At 34.2% G+C, this 12366-nt stretch overlaps 1 protein-coding gene and 2 long non-coding RNA genes across 6 annotated transcripts in view; 1 reads left to right on the forward strand and 2 right to left on the reverse strand.

Annotated features, from left to right (window-relative positions):
- The window catches only part of LOC125664639 (LIM domain kinase 1-like), a 231804-nt gene that overhangs the window by 174205 nt on the left and 45233 nt on the right, over positions 1–12366 (reverse strand). The window lies entirely within an intron of this gene.
- On the reverse strand, positions 9258–10711 carry LOC125646023 (uncharacterized). Its single transcript, XR_007359549.2, has 2 exons — positions 10440–10711; positions 9258–9782 (listed from the first exon to the last, which is right to left on the reverse strand). It is a non-coding gene; the product is annotated as an uncharacterized LOC125646023 (long non-coding RNA).
- LOC125662780 (uncharacterized) lies at positions 10823–11441 on the forward strand. The gene is made up of 2 exons (XR_007365518.2): positions 10823–10961; positions 11170–11441. It is a non-coding gene; the product is annotated as an uncharacterized LOC125662780 (long non-coding RNA).

Consider the following 12366-nt stretch of genomic DNA (forward strand, 5'->3'; position numbering starts at 1 on the left):
CGGAAAACCTGATAAACGCAAAACACGATACGATAGGATACACGCACGATAGAACATGATAGGAATGTCAAGAATAATGTTGCGGGTACTGTAATTCGATCCAAGCCTTGAACACATCTATCCAAAATTTGTTTTTTAATGACTTTAAAAGTAGATTAGTGTATTCAATCCCACAGGATGTGAATTTATTTAGGTTAAAATTTGATATGAAATTACTCAACCCCCTATTTGTAGAGATAAGATGTCTTACCCAAAACAATTTCATTGAAGCTATAAATGATTTTAGATTTATCATTTTTAGACCACCATCCTCATATTTCTTGACAATTACATCCTTCTTTACCCTGTGGGTTGAACAACCCCACACAAAGGAGAAAAATAGTTTTTCTAATTCTTTACAATAGGCAATAGATGGGTTAGGGATGGACATCAACAATGGTAACACTAATGTTTTAATAACTGTTATCTTGCCAATGGGAGTTACAGACCCTGAAACGTGCTACTACACCAGTTGCATGGTACGGTACGGTACGCTTTATGAACGGTACGGTTCGTTTTCTGAACGGTACGGTTCTTTTCTTGCACGGTACGGTTCGTTTCTTGCACGGTACGGTACGCTTCTTGAACGGTACGGTTCGCTTCTTGCACGGTACGGTTTGCTAAAAATAGCTGCACGCTTTGTGAACGGTTTGCACGTTTTATTAATGAGGTGGGCATGACCTGAACGCTTTGACTTCGTATAAATTGCACATTTCAATAGTTTGTTTTCACTCGATTGATCTTATTCGGCTCTTTGATTATCGGCAGCAGGATTTGTGGTTGTGTTAGAATGTGCACATGGGGAAATGAGACGTTATTTTTGATTGCTTCGATGGAATAATTCCATATTGATAACGTACATAAAAGTTAGGAATAAAAGTTTTTAGAATTTGCTTAAGTCCAAGTCTTAATGGTTGTTATTACGTTTCAATTTGTTTTTCATTTCTCATCAGACATTTATTAATTTACGATTTTATAAAAAGTTGTTACATGAACTGCTCCCCGACATGGGCGTGCGTAAGTGTAAAAACAAAGCGTATTAAGTTTCCGGATATAAATTACAGTGCCTAAATTGGAAAAGTTTTTAAGAAGAAGTGAATTTTGTTTTGAATACACTAAAGTCGCAAATGACACAATGATTATTTTCTGCACTTCACATTTATTGTGATTTATCATTGGCATTATGAAAGATCCAGGATATCTGCACGTGAAGTTTGTACGTCCTTTTTTGTCAGCATTCAGTCATTCATAATTAATAATGTTAGATATCTGTTGCATTTGTCTTTGAATCAAATAAAATGATGATAATACATATATATTCCTATCCTTTATCACGCGAAGTCCGATTTTCATTTCCCTGACTTTATTTTTGATCACTGAAAATTGAATTTAAAAAAATTAACAGAAAAGTAAGGCAAGCGTATAGTTTGCAATAAAAATGTTTCATATACCTTTTCTATATATTGTTGAAATACTTGAAAATGCTGAAATGAATAATTTTTTGTGGCCAATTTGATGCTTTGCATCAATTTAACTTGACATGTTTACATTCTTTTACACATGTATGTATCTATTTATTTCTCTGTCGATGTAATTAAAAATTGTTTATTAGTGTATATAATAAATCCGCCAATCTACATCTATCTATATGGGTCGTTATCAATGTAGAAGAGAAAAAGATATGTCAAAATTATTGCTAATAAAGTAATGAAAATATTACAGTGTAGAACGTGACAATTTTTCTAATCGGTCTAGAAATTTCTCATATGATTCAGACACTGTATGTAGGAAAGTACATATTGAATACATTAACGCTACAAATATCAATTTCATCCGCACATATGGTTTCCACTTGTCTAATTTACGATATAACCCCCTTCCGAAAATAATATACTGTGGCTGAAAAAGTGGGTCACGTGACATAAATTGCACGCTTTCTGCACGGTACGGTACGCTTTCGGGCTTTTGGGGGCGGGGTTTGCATAATATTATCCTGCACGCTTTCTGCACGGTACGGTACGCTTTTTGAACGATACGGTTCGTTTCTTGAACGGGACGGTACGTTTCTTGAACGGTACGGTTCGTTTTTTGCACGGTATGGTACGTTTCTTGAACGGTACGGTTCGTTTCTTGCACGGAACGGTTCAGTTCGTTTTTAAGGTGTAGTAGCACGTTTCAGGGTCTGTAAATATCTCTTCCCCCATTGATTTAGCATAGATTTGATTTTTACTAATTTTGGGTTATAATTTAATTTAGGTATATTTTGCAAGTCGACATCAAAATGTATTCCTAGTAAAGTAAATTTAGTAGTACTGTTGGGAATAAGAACATCGTTACTGTATCTTTCTGAGCCAATCCATACTGTTTGAGTTACATAAATGCCATAATTACATACAGTACACGACACGAGTTTTATGCGTGTTCCACGCAACGCGGTGGAACAAATTTGCCCCAAACACGGTGGACCTTTAAAATTGTCGGCACCTTTGAAGTCCTATTTTTCCGCGCGAGCTAGACATTGAAGTCCACGGAGGATCTCCGTGGATGTCACCTGTACCTCCGTCGATGCCACTGTGTACCTCCGTGTGATAAAACAAAGAAATAATTTCCGAAATGATTCTCCCAAAAAACCTTTTCGCTTGGCCAGCATACATGCCCTCACCCCATTACTTATTTAGAAATTAGCTATAAATCATTCAATTCTTGTAATTGTTGTTTAATGATACGTTGGTGTTTTCGGTTCATATCCGTATGTAGACTTCCCTGCAGACGTTCACACCTTTTTATGAAACGCCCAAATTCTCGACATCCTGTATATAAACACCTGTGTTATTCCTACCACTCGTCGGTACATTGTTTCACGGCACGTGCAGCACAAATTCACCAAATAAAAGAAGTGTCATGAACAACGACAATCACATGCCAGTAATTTCAATTTGATAAACAGCAATTCAAAGAAATGTGTACCATAAGCAATAGTTTATTTTTACGTAAGGGTTTCATTGTAATTAGGAATATGTGATTAAGGTCAGCTATATACATGTACATGTTTACATTGGATATGAATTTCATTATGTACTCAACTGTGAAGCAATGTGAGCAAAGAATCAAATTTTTATCACTTAAACAAATAAATATTAAAACTATCTTTACTTTTAAACAAACCTTTAGAAAACTCCGTACTTTCATTAGGAAAATTTCATTAGAATGCCCATACTTCACATTAATAATAACACGTTTTTTTTTTAGGTTTTTTTTTCTAACTTGATAAATACTTTATTACAAGCATGTATTATTTACTAATTAAATGTATATATAACAGCTTTTTGTCTTTATATTTTTATATACCATTGCATAATGGTGATGAGATCCAATAAATTGAATTGAGTACATGTAGTCTTGAAATATCACAATACAAAGTAAAGAGTTGACAACGATTGAAATAAAAATGCAGACGTTTTCTCGTTTATTCAGTAACTCAATAACTTGCGCGTCTTCTGAATGAAAGTTGTAAAACAAACGTACTAGGTTTTGGTCAGTTATAACATAATAAGGGGGTAAAATTCTTCTAATCTCCACTAGCAATGGGTTTTGAGTCAACTGTGCCTTCGTGCACGAATAATCTCGGCTAACAAAGATGAAATTTTTTTTTTTTTTTTTTTATGATTACCAATGCTCTCTCTCTCTCTCTCTCTCTCTCTCTCTCTCTCTCTCTCTTGCTTTCATTATCTAATGCATCTAAAGATTAAATTAAAGATTTTAATAATAGATAGCGTATATGAATAAAAGCAAATAATCGTTAAGTCATTTCTGTTTATATTTATATTAGTCTTTTTTCATGAACTAGTTGCATTTGACACCAAGGATTTACATCCTTAAATATTGATTACAAGCACGTAGAATCGGAGAGGGTGTACTTTGAAAACTTGAAAGGTTTTCGTAATCGGACAATTTAAGCACCATTTTTGTTGTTATTTTATTGCTTGTCAAGAAATTTACACAACTTAACCGGCAACATACCCCTTCTGATACATTGAAAAATATAAGTAATGTTAGCACGGGGCTCTATAAAGTTCAATCTGCTGTTTGGTCATACTTCGTCATTCAATAACTTATTCAAAATTTTAAAAAATGCTTGTCGGGTTAGCGGTACTATGATGTATGACTATAACAATGACCTGTGTATAACTTGTACATTCCATGCAAATTCGAAGGGGTTTTCGCCTCAGTAGAACAATGGGAGTCAGCTAATCCGTGTATTTGAAATCAACAGAAGTGCTTAGCTTCTTGCGGAAAGTGTGAAATATATTGGGTCGGCGTAAGATACCCGTGATCTTAGACTAGATCTGATATCGCGCCGACCCAATATATTTCACACTTTTCATGAGAAGTCAAAACCCAAACTAGCTAACCGTAATTGAGTTAAACTGTGAGAAAGACCCTAGGAATTTGCATGGTATATACTTATTATACAAAAATCATTGCATTATCCAGACACTCCCGATGAACATTTTTTTTTTTTTATGAAAACCTCTATCAAAGTACATCGAACATAAGTCTCGGTCAAATGTAATTAACTCGGGATTTTAAAAATAAATCATTCGATGGTTTGTATTTTTGCTTCTATTAATTACGTAATAAATTAATTCCAATTTGTTAATCGTCGACAATGCTCTAATTTCTATAATTGATAAAGTTATATTTGTCAAGATGCATATCAACACAATATGATGGAGGTAATTATGTTAAACAGTGCATTTGTCACAGAGAGAGAGAGAGAGAGAGAGAGAGAGAGCACTCGGTAATTATTAAATATCCCTATCACATGTTGTACATGTATGTTTTTCATTTACTGAATATACTAATTCGCATTCAAAACAGGAATTGCCTGCAAGTACGCATTATTTAAACATAGAATTTAAGAATATTTTAATGAAGAAAGAAGACTAAAAGAAAAAAAGTCAAAACCAGGTTTTCTTAAAAACATAATATATAGTGTTTGGTATCGTTGGAATCGGCTCAATATACTGAAAAACAATATAAGTATCAGGGGGGAAAATATTGACATTTTTTCTTTTCTTAAAATTCCACCCTTATCTTGATTATTTGGCCTGCGGCACATTTTCACATCTCCCGCAAGGCACCCGTGGCCAGAACAAAGCTCTTAGCAGCTGTGTGTATTCGCAAATAACACACACCGTGGAACACCGAGGACATGGTGTATCTCCGTGGATTTTCCACCATGGTCTTTCCACGGTGGGGTGTATAAAACTCGTGTCGTGTACTGTAGTCCAGACATTTCTGAGAAAGCATGTAAAGTTTTAAGAGTTTCTGAAAGACTTTCTTCACCACCATCAATAATAATTGACATGTCATCAGCAAGTTGGGGGGGAAAAAATTTCCACATTACCAACCGTTATGCTTTTAATTTTTTTATTTGTTCTTATTTTTATTGCCAAAATCTCTGCACATATCAAATATATAAACGGAGATAAAGGATCCCCTTGTCTACAACCTCTTTGAATATCAAAGACTTCAGAAAGGTTGCCACCTTGGTTAATTGTTGATGTTATATTTGTGTAGAAGAGTTTAACCCAATGACATGTTCTAATGGAAGGACCAAAGTTGAAGAAGTTTAAAGTTTTTTGTATAAAATTCCATGATAAAGTATCAAAGGCTTTTTCAAAATCAATAAGTAATAAAAGACTGGGGATATCTTCTTCAGTATAATGCATTATATCATATATCAATCTAGTATTTTCGCCTATATACCTGTTGGATATGAATCCTGTTTGATCTGGGTCTATTATTTTGTATAAATATTTTTTAAATCTTGCTGCAATAGTTCCCGATGCAATTTTATAGACTGTGTTTATAGCAATGAAATTGGTCGCCAGTTTTTTAGATAGTGTTTTGGTTTATCTCCCTTTGGTAACAGTGTAATTACCCCATGTCTTTGTGTGATGGACAACATATTATTTCTATATCCATAATTAACAGATCTAACAACATACACAATGATATGTTTCCAAAAGACTTTGAAAAACTTGGTAGAAAAACCATCAGATCCTGGTGATTTATTTGATTTCATATTGAAGAGTGTCATTGATGCCTCAGGTAAAAATCAATATATGCACCCAGGGGTGCATGAGCCAAGTTGCATGGGATACATTGTAAAGTCAGGAATGATGTGGCATATTTATAATTGTGAAGAACTAATTTCAGTTTTTAACTTTTCGAGTTAAAAACTGTCCAGAAACCATATTTGTCTGAAGTTTTCAATCTATTTTCGGTCACTGTGACCTTGACCTTTTTTCTCCAAAATCAATAGGGGCCTTGCTTTGCTGGTATATATCCAACAATATATCCAAGTTTCATTAGATTCAAATTAAAAAATTTCAAGTTATCCTCCTGAAACCAAAATTTTTTGGAATTTTAAATTTATTTTCGGTCCCTGTGACCTTGACCTTTGACCTATTTTTATATCTTTAAGTATCATTTGATTCGAATTTAAACTTACTGAGTTATCATCCGGAAACCAAATATTTCTGAAATTTTCATTCTATATTCGGTCACTGTGACCTTGACCTTTGACCTATTTTCTCCAAAATCAATAGGGGTTTTCCTTACCTGGTACCCAACAATATATCAAAGTTTCATTTGATTCGGATTTAAACTTTCTGAGTTATCATCCGGAAACAAAATATTTCTGAAATTTTCATTATATATTCGGTCACCGTGACCTTGACCTTTGACCTAATTTCTCCAAAATCAATAGGGGCCTTCCTTACCTGGTACCCAACAATATCTCAAAGTTTTATTTGATTCGGATTTAAACTTTCTGAGTTATCATCCGGAAACCAAATTTTTCTGAAATTTTCATTCTATTTTCGGTCACTGTGACCTTGACCTTTGACCATTTTTCTCCAAAATTATTAGGGGTCTTCCTTACCTGGTACCCAACAATATATCAAAGTTTCATATGATTAGATTGTAAACTTTTCGAGTTATCATCCGGAAACCAATTGTTGATGCCCAACCGCCCCCCACCCACCCGCCTTATACCAAACCAATAGCCGAGTTCAACTTCGTTGAAACTCGGCTAAAAATATAAGACTTTTTATCAAGTGTCTGTGTACAGGTTTTCAATAATCACCTTTTCAATTTTCAATTCAATTGTTAAGGTGTTGAATTTTTTTTTTTTTACCTTTGATGGTTGTCTAGGCATTAACTCCAATGACATTCATAGCTGAGTTATTCCCCTTTAAGTGTACAGCGTGCCATAATTAACACCACAAAGTATTTGTTTTTCTAAAACATTCAAGCCTAAATTTGAAATATTTCCCATTGTCCGATTTTGTTCAATCTTATATATGTTGTTAAGTACACTTTTCTTTATTCAATTCCATTGAGATTGTTTCTGTTGCAATTACTTTGAGGCGATTTGCTAGAATAACTAGACTATTTCTCCCTCTTTTTTGCACAATGTGTCTGCATGTAAAAAGCGCCCAAAGAGTCCGAAATGCAGAATTTGAAATTGAGGCCAAACGGTTCGCTCCAATCTTGACCCAAAGCTTTCCGTTAATGGCCAAAGCTGTTCAATCTTAATCTTCAAGTGTTCTGTTCTCACCAAAAGAACCAAATCATTAAAGACCCAACTTTAAGGTAACACCCCCAAATTGTTAGCTATCTGTCAATAAAACATTTAACAATAGATCTCACATGGAGTGACATCTGTAGAAACTGTGGTGTAGAGCTACCCCAGAGAGGTGTTTTGATAACAATAACAGCCAGTACCTACAGGCATTCTTTAGATCTTGAGGAAGCCCTGTATTCTAGAGTTTTGATAGCATTGACCTGTCCAATTCAATTCATTTCCCTCAAACCATGTCCACAACTGCTATTTTCTCCAAATTCAATTGTTTTTAAAAAGACCCCTGAACAACGCAATTTTGATATAATTGTAATTTCCCCCTCTCATACATGCCAACTTTCCCGATTTAGGCGGGATCTTCCCGACTTTACCCTCCGGTCCCGCTTTCCCAATCGGGAAAGCAAAATTACCCTAAAATCCCGATTTGAAATTTTTTCCGACCAAAATTTCCGATTTCACGATTGAAAACGAGTTTGAAAGCGGGATAATCGTGAAATCTCATGACCAGAATTGGAAATCCCGCGTCATTTCTGAACTGGCCAATCAGAAATCGGGACAATAGTCAGCCATTGCTGTTTACCTGTGTCGCATGGTGTCGGGTTCAGGTCTGCCTGTGTCGGGGTGTTTATTGGACAGTACGAAGCATGTTTTGATAGTAATTAATCGGGAAGACGGATTTCAAATTGACCTATCCTTTACACAAACGTGAATGACAACGATGCTAGTGTCACCACCAAACAATCGGACATTCCGCCTCTCGCTGACAGCATCCAAAATTTGCAATAAGGTACGTCAAGTATATATTTTTTCCAACTATAATAATATAGGCTATCCAAATCTATCCGTCTATAGCGATGTATTATATAGTCTTATAGTGTAGTATTCATTAAATATACTTTGTGATGCGTAATTCGCACAAGTCTGTACTGAATTTTTTATTTAGCAAGTAGCCTTAATTTACAAGTAAAACGGAATATTTTGATGTGGTTTTTTTTCCTGGTAATTATTTCAGATGTCATGGGTGCAAAGGTTTTGTTCGCAAACTTCATAGCAGGGCAGATCACTCCTTTTTTGGTTGCAATGCAGATTATTCCACCAGTCTCTGCAAGCCCATGTTTACAGACAAGCAAGATCGCCTTTGCAGTCGTACCTAAATGCATGTGCTTTCCCTCATGAAAATATTTTGCTGAAAATTTGCTGAAAGATATCTGAAACAAATCTGAAACGTTGCTTACTGAAATTTTTCTTGCTGAATCAATGCTGAACATGTTTCAGCATATATGCTGAAACACCTTGAGCATTGCTGAAACATTTCTTAATTACTGAAACATTGCTTACTGAAATGTTTCTTGCTGAATCAATGCTGAAAATGTTTCAGTACATATGCTGAAACACCTTGAGCATTGCTGAAACATTTCTTAATTACTGAAACATTCAGACAAGTTGCTGAGACAGTCTGAAACATCAATTAAAATTGCTGAATTCCATCTGAAACATTCAAATTGCTGAAACTGTCTGAAACTCTGCAATATTGCGACAACTTATCATGCTGAGAAAAGACAAATTCCTTGGAGATAAATTATTTAAACTATAATCATAATATATGACATGACAATGAAATCAACCCATAATGGACATTATATAATACAAAACAAATTAACTATGCCCATGTTTGTGTCTGTGTATACACTTTAACACTCCATCAAAAATATTAGTCTCGATCATCATGGTCATCACAGGCATCTATACTGTAGCAATTCTGTTGTAACAGTTTTTGATACTTTTTGGAGTTGATCATTATTTAAGTCCATTTACTAAACAAGATATAGTTCCAATCATGGTCATCACAGGCAGATCTATTAGATTAATCTGCAACTATAATTCTGTTGCAACAGATTTTGGCACTCTACAGTGGGTTAATTCACAAATTTTCTGTTGTTGAACATGTTGAATGGAAGTTTCCTTAAAAAATAAAACTCAGCACAAGCCACTCCCTCCAGAATGTACAGTTCCGACTCCTTCCTCTTCCCAATTTATAAAGAGTCAGCCTGCTTATTATCTACTAAGAAGTTCTCCTAAGAATGACTTACTGAAAAAATATAATAACAATATATGAATATATTAATTAGAGGCTCCATAACAATACAATCACACAGTCCTACATTTCAAGCAAATTCTTGAGTATCTATTGCTGTATTACTCATGCTGTATATTTGATTTATAATCGTAATTCAGGTCTAATGACGTAATATTTCAATGTATGAATTCAAGAGCATTTTGTGTCATAGATATACTTAAACTGCTTTACCATAGTATATTTTTGCAATTGGAATCAAATACAAAACTGCATTAAGCATTTTTTTGAATTTTTCAACCTACGAGACGTTGTGAAAGTATGGAAGAATGGCACTAGCAAGAGATTGCGAAATTGTGTTGAGAAAATTCGGGTCGTCGTAACTTTGTCGTTTTACAATTACAACGTGTGTAATCCCTACTTGTTATAACTGTGGGCAGTGAAATTCAATTGTGCATTTAGCTTGAAATCTTTACACACTGTTACATAAGAAAACATGGGTGTCCTAGGTCTAACAAAAATCGTAAGTTTAAAAAAATAAATCAAAAAAAATCGGCGACTTTCATTAGACAGTCACCTCTACTTCAAAATTGAAACCAAGTGCCATTTATTTATATGACTGTCATTTTCAATCATAATTTAAGCCTATATTATTTTGGTTTTGAAACTTACATGTTAAGTAAGGCAGAATCTTCTCACTGCACTGCCCCTCCGGCCTCCATCTTCTGTGTTTTCTTCTGATGTTGACGGAAGTTGTCAATCAATTACAAAGTATTAAAAAAATCGATAAAAAAAATTTATAGGAGAAATATTGGAATATATCCTTTATTTTAAGAGCTATAATACTTTTGACAATATTTTTTTTTAAATATTTGTAAACTGGTTCCCCGCTGATCGATGCTACCTACAAACGAAATAGGCGAGGTCGATAAGGGTACCAGTTTAATATTCATCGCAGACGGAAGTATTGCACGCGGGAAAAATTTCGTTTGATCAACAGCCATGTATTGAAATCATAACGCCATCGTTGTATGAGTGGGTGAAGATGAATTTAATGCGATTCCACTCTCCTGTATAAAGGATCCAAGAAAAGATTTTAGTAAATACCTTGAGGGAGAATGCATAAGCATGAAAACCTCCAGATCTTGGTTTCCCTGGCCTGAATCTTCGACGCCATTTTGTTAGCAGTTCGAGGTATGAATTTTTGTGTTAATGTTAACCTAATAGTCCTATTAATTAAGTGCCTGTACTATGTAAAAATCAGAACTTTCGATCACATAAATTTGAAGCATTCCATGTTGAATTAATTAAGATCATGAATTTATATGAACTTCGATCATTATTTATAAGATTAAACACATTGTTAAGTTTACAATGTACATGTATGCTAGTATAATTTCAGATGGATTCAAGCAAATTAAGAAGTGGATTATCCTAAAAATTCGTTGGATACAGACAAGGCCTATAGATCTATATGACAATCAGAATGATTACCTCATAGTGGACTATAAGGCCTACAACAGCTAGCTATTTCTAATCAGAGAGGTGGGAAGACCCGGTAGGATGTAATACCAAGTAAACAGTAAATGGAAATTTAAATTATAAAAAAGGTAGTGCCTGAAAAAGACAATTTAAGACTTGATATTTTGAATGAAAAATAAAAATTGAAATATATTTGTCTCGATTATTTTTTAAAGTATATTGCAGGATGAAAAGCTAGCATATCCTTGCTGAATAAGTGCTGTAACATTGCTGAATAGGTGGGGTATTATTGCTGAAACGGCACTGAATATTTGCTGAAACAGCACTGAATAATTGCTGAAACAGTACTTAATATTTGCTGAAACAGCACTGAATAATTGCTGAAACAGTGCTGAATAATTGCTGAAACAGTACTTAATATTTGCTGAAACAGTGCTGAATAATTTCTGAAACAGTGCTGAATAATTTCTGAAACAGTGCTGAATAATTGCTGAAACGGCACTGAATAATTGCTGAATATTTCTGAAACCTTGCTTACTTATAGTTTGAAAACTGTATGAAACATTGCTGAAATTTTGGCTGAAACATCACTCGCAATTGGCTGAAACACCAAGTCTGAAACATGCCTGGAATGTTCCAATTACAGGCATGTTTCAGACTTTTGTTTCAGACTTGATTCAGATAGACAATTCTGGAATGTTTCAGGAAAATTTCAGAAATGTTTCAGGAAAATTTCAGACTAAAATTTTCATGAGGGTTAATTTAAATTTTGATATATAGACCGGCCAATGTTTATTGTATGGTGTAAAAGGATGCAACCTTAAATATTATTTGATATTATGTATGTGACTTGTTGGAGAAGATTTTTTGCTGAATAGATGATTTTAATAAAATATTATATAGTTAATGGTCAAACACATTTGATGTTGTGTTAATATATGATACATTAACAATGATTTGATTGATATTTTATTTGAAAGGACAAATATTTATTTTCATGCTAAAATGTCGTGAATTTTGAGCTTTGAAAAAAGGTCGTCGCGCGCAAAATCCCCCATGGGGATTTTTAAAAGTTGGCATGTATGGGCCCTCTATATACTTCTATTATAAATTACAC

Source organism: Ostrea edulis, chromosome 1, assembly GCF_947568905.1.
Source record: "Ostrea edulis chromosome 1, xbOstEdul1.1, whole genome shotgun sequence".
In the NCBI taxonomy this organism is placed as follows: domain Eukaryota; kingdom Metazoa; phylum Mollusca; class Bivalvia; order Ostreida; family Ostreidae; genus Ostrea; species Ostrea edulis.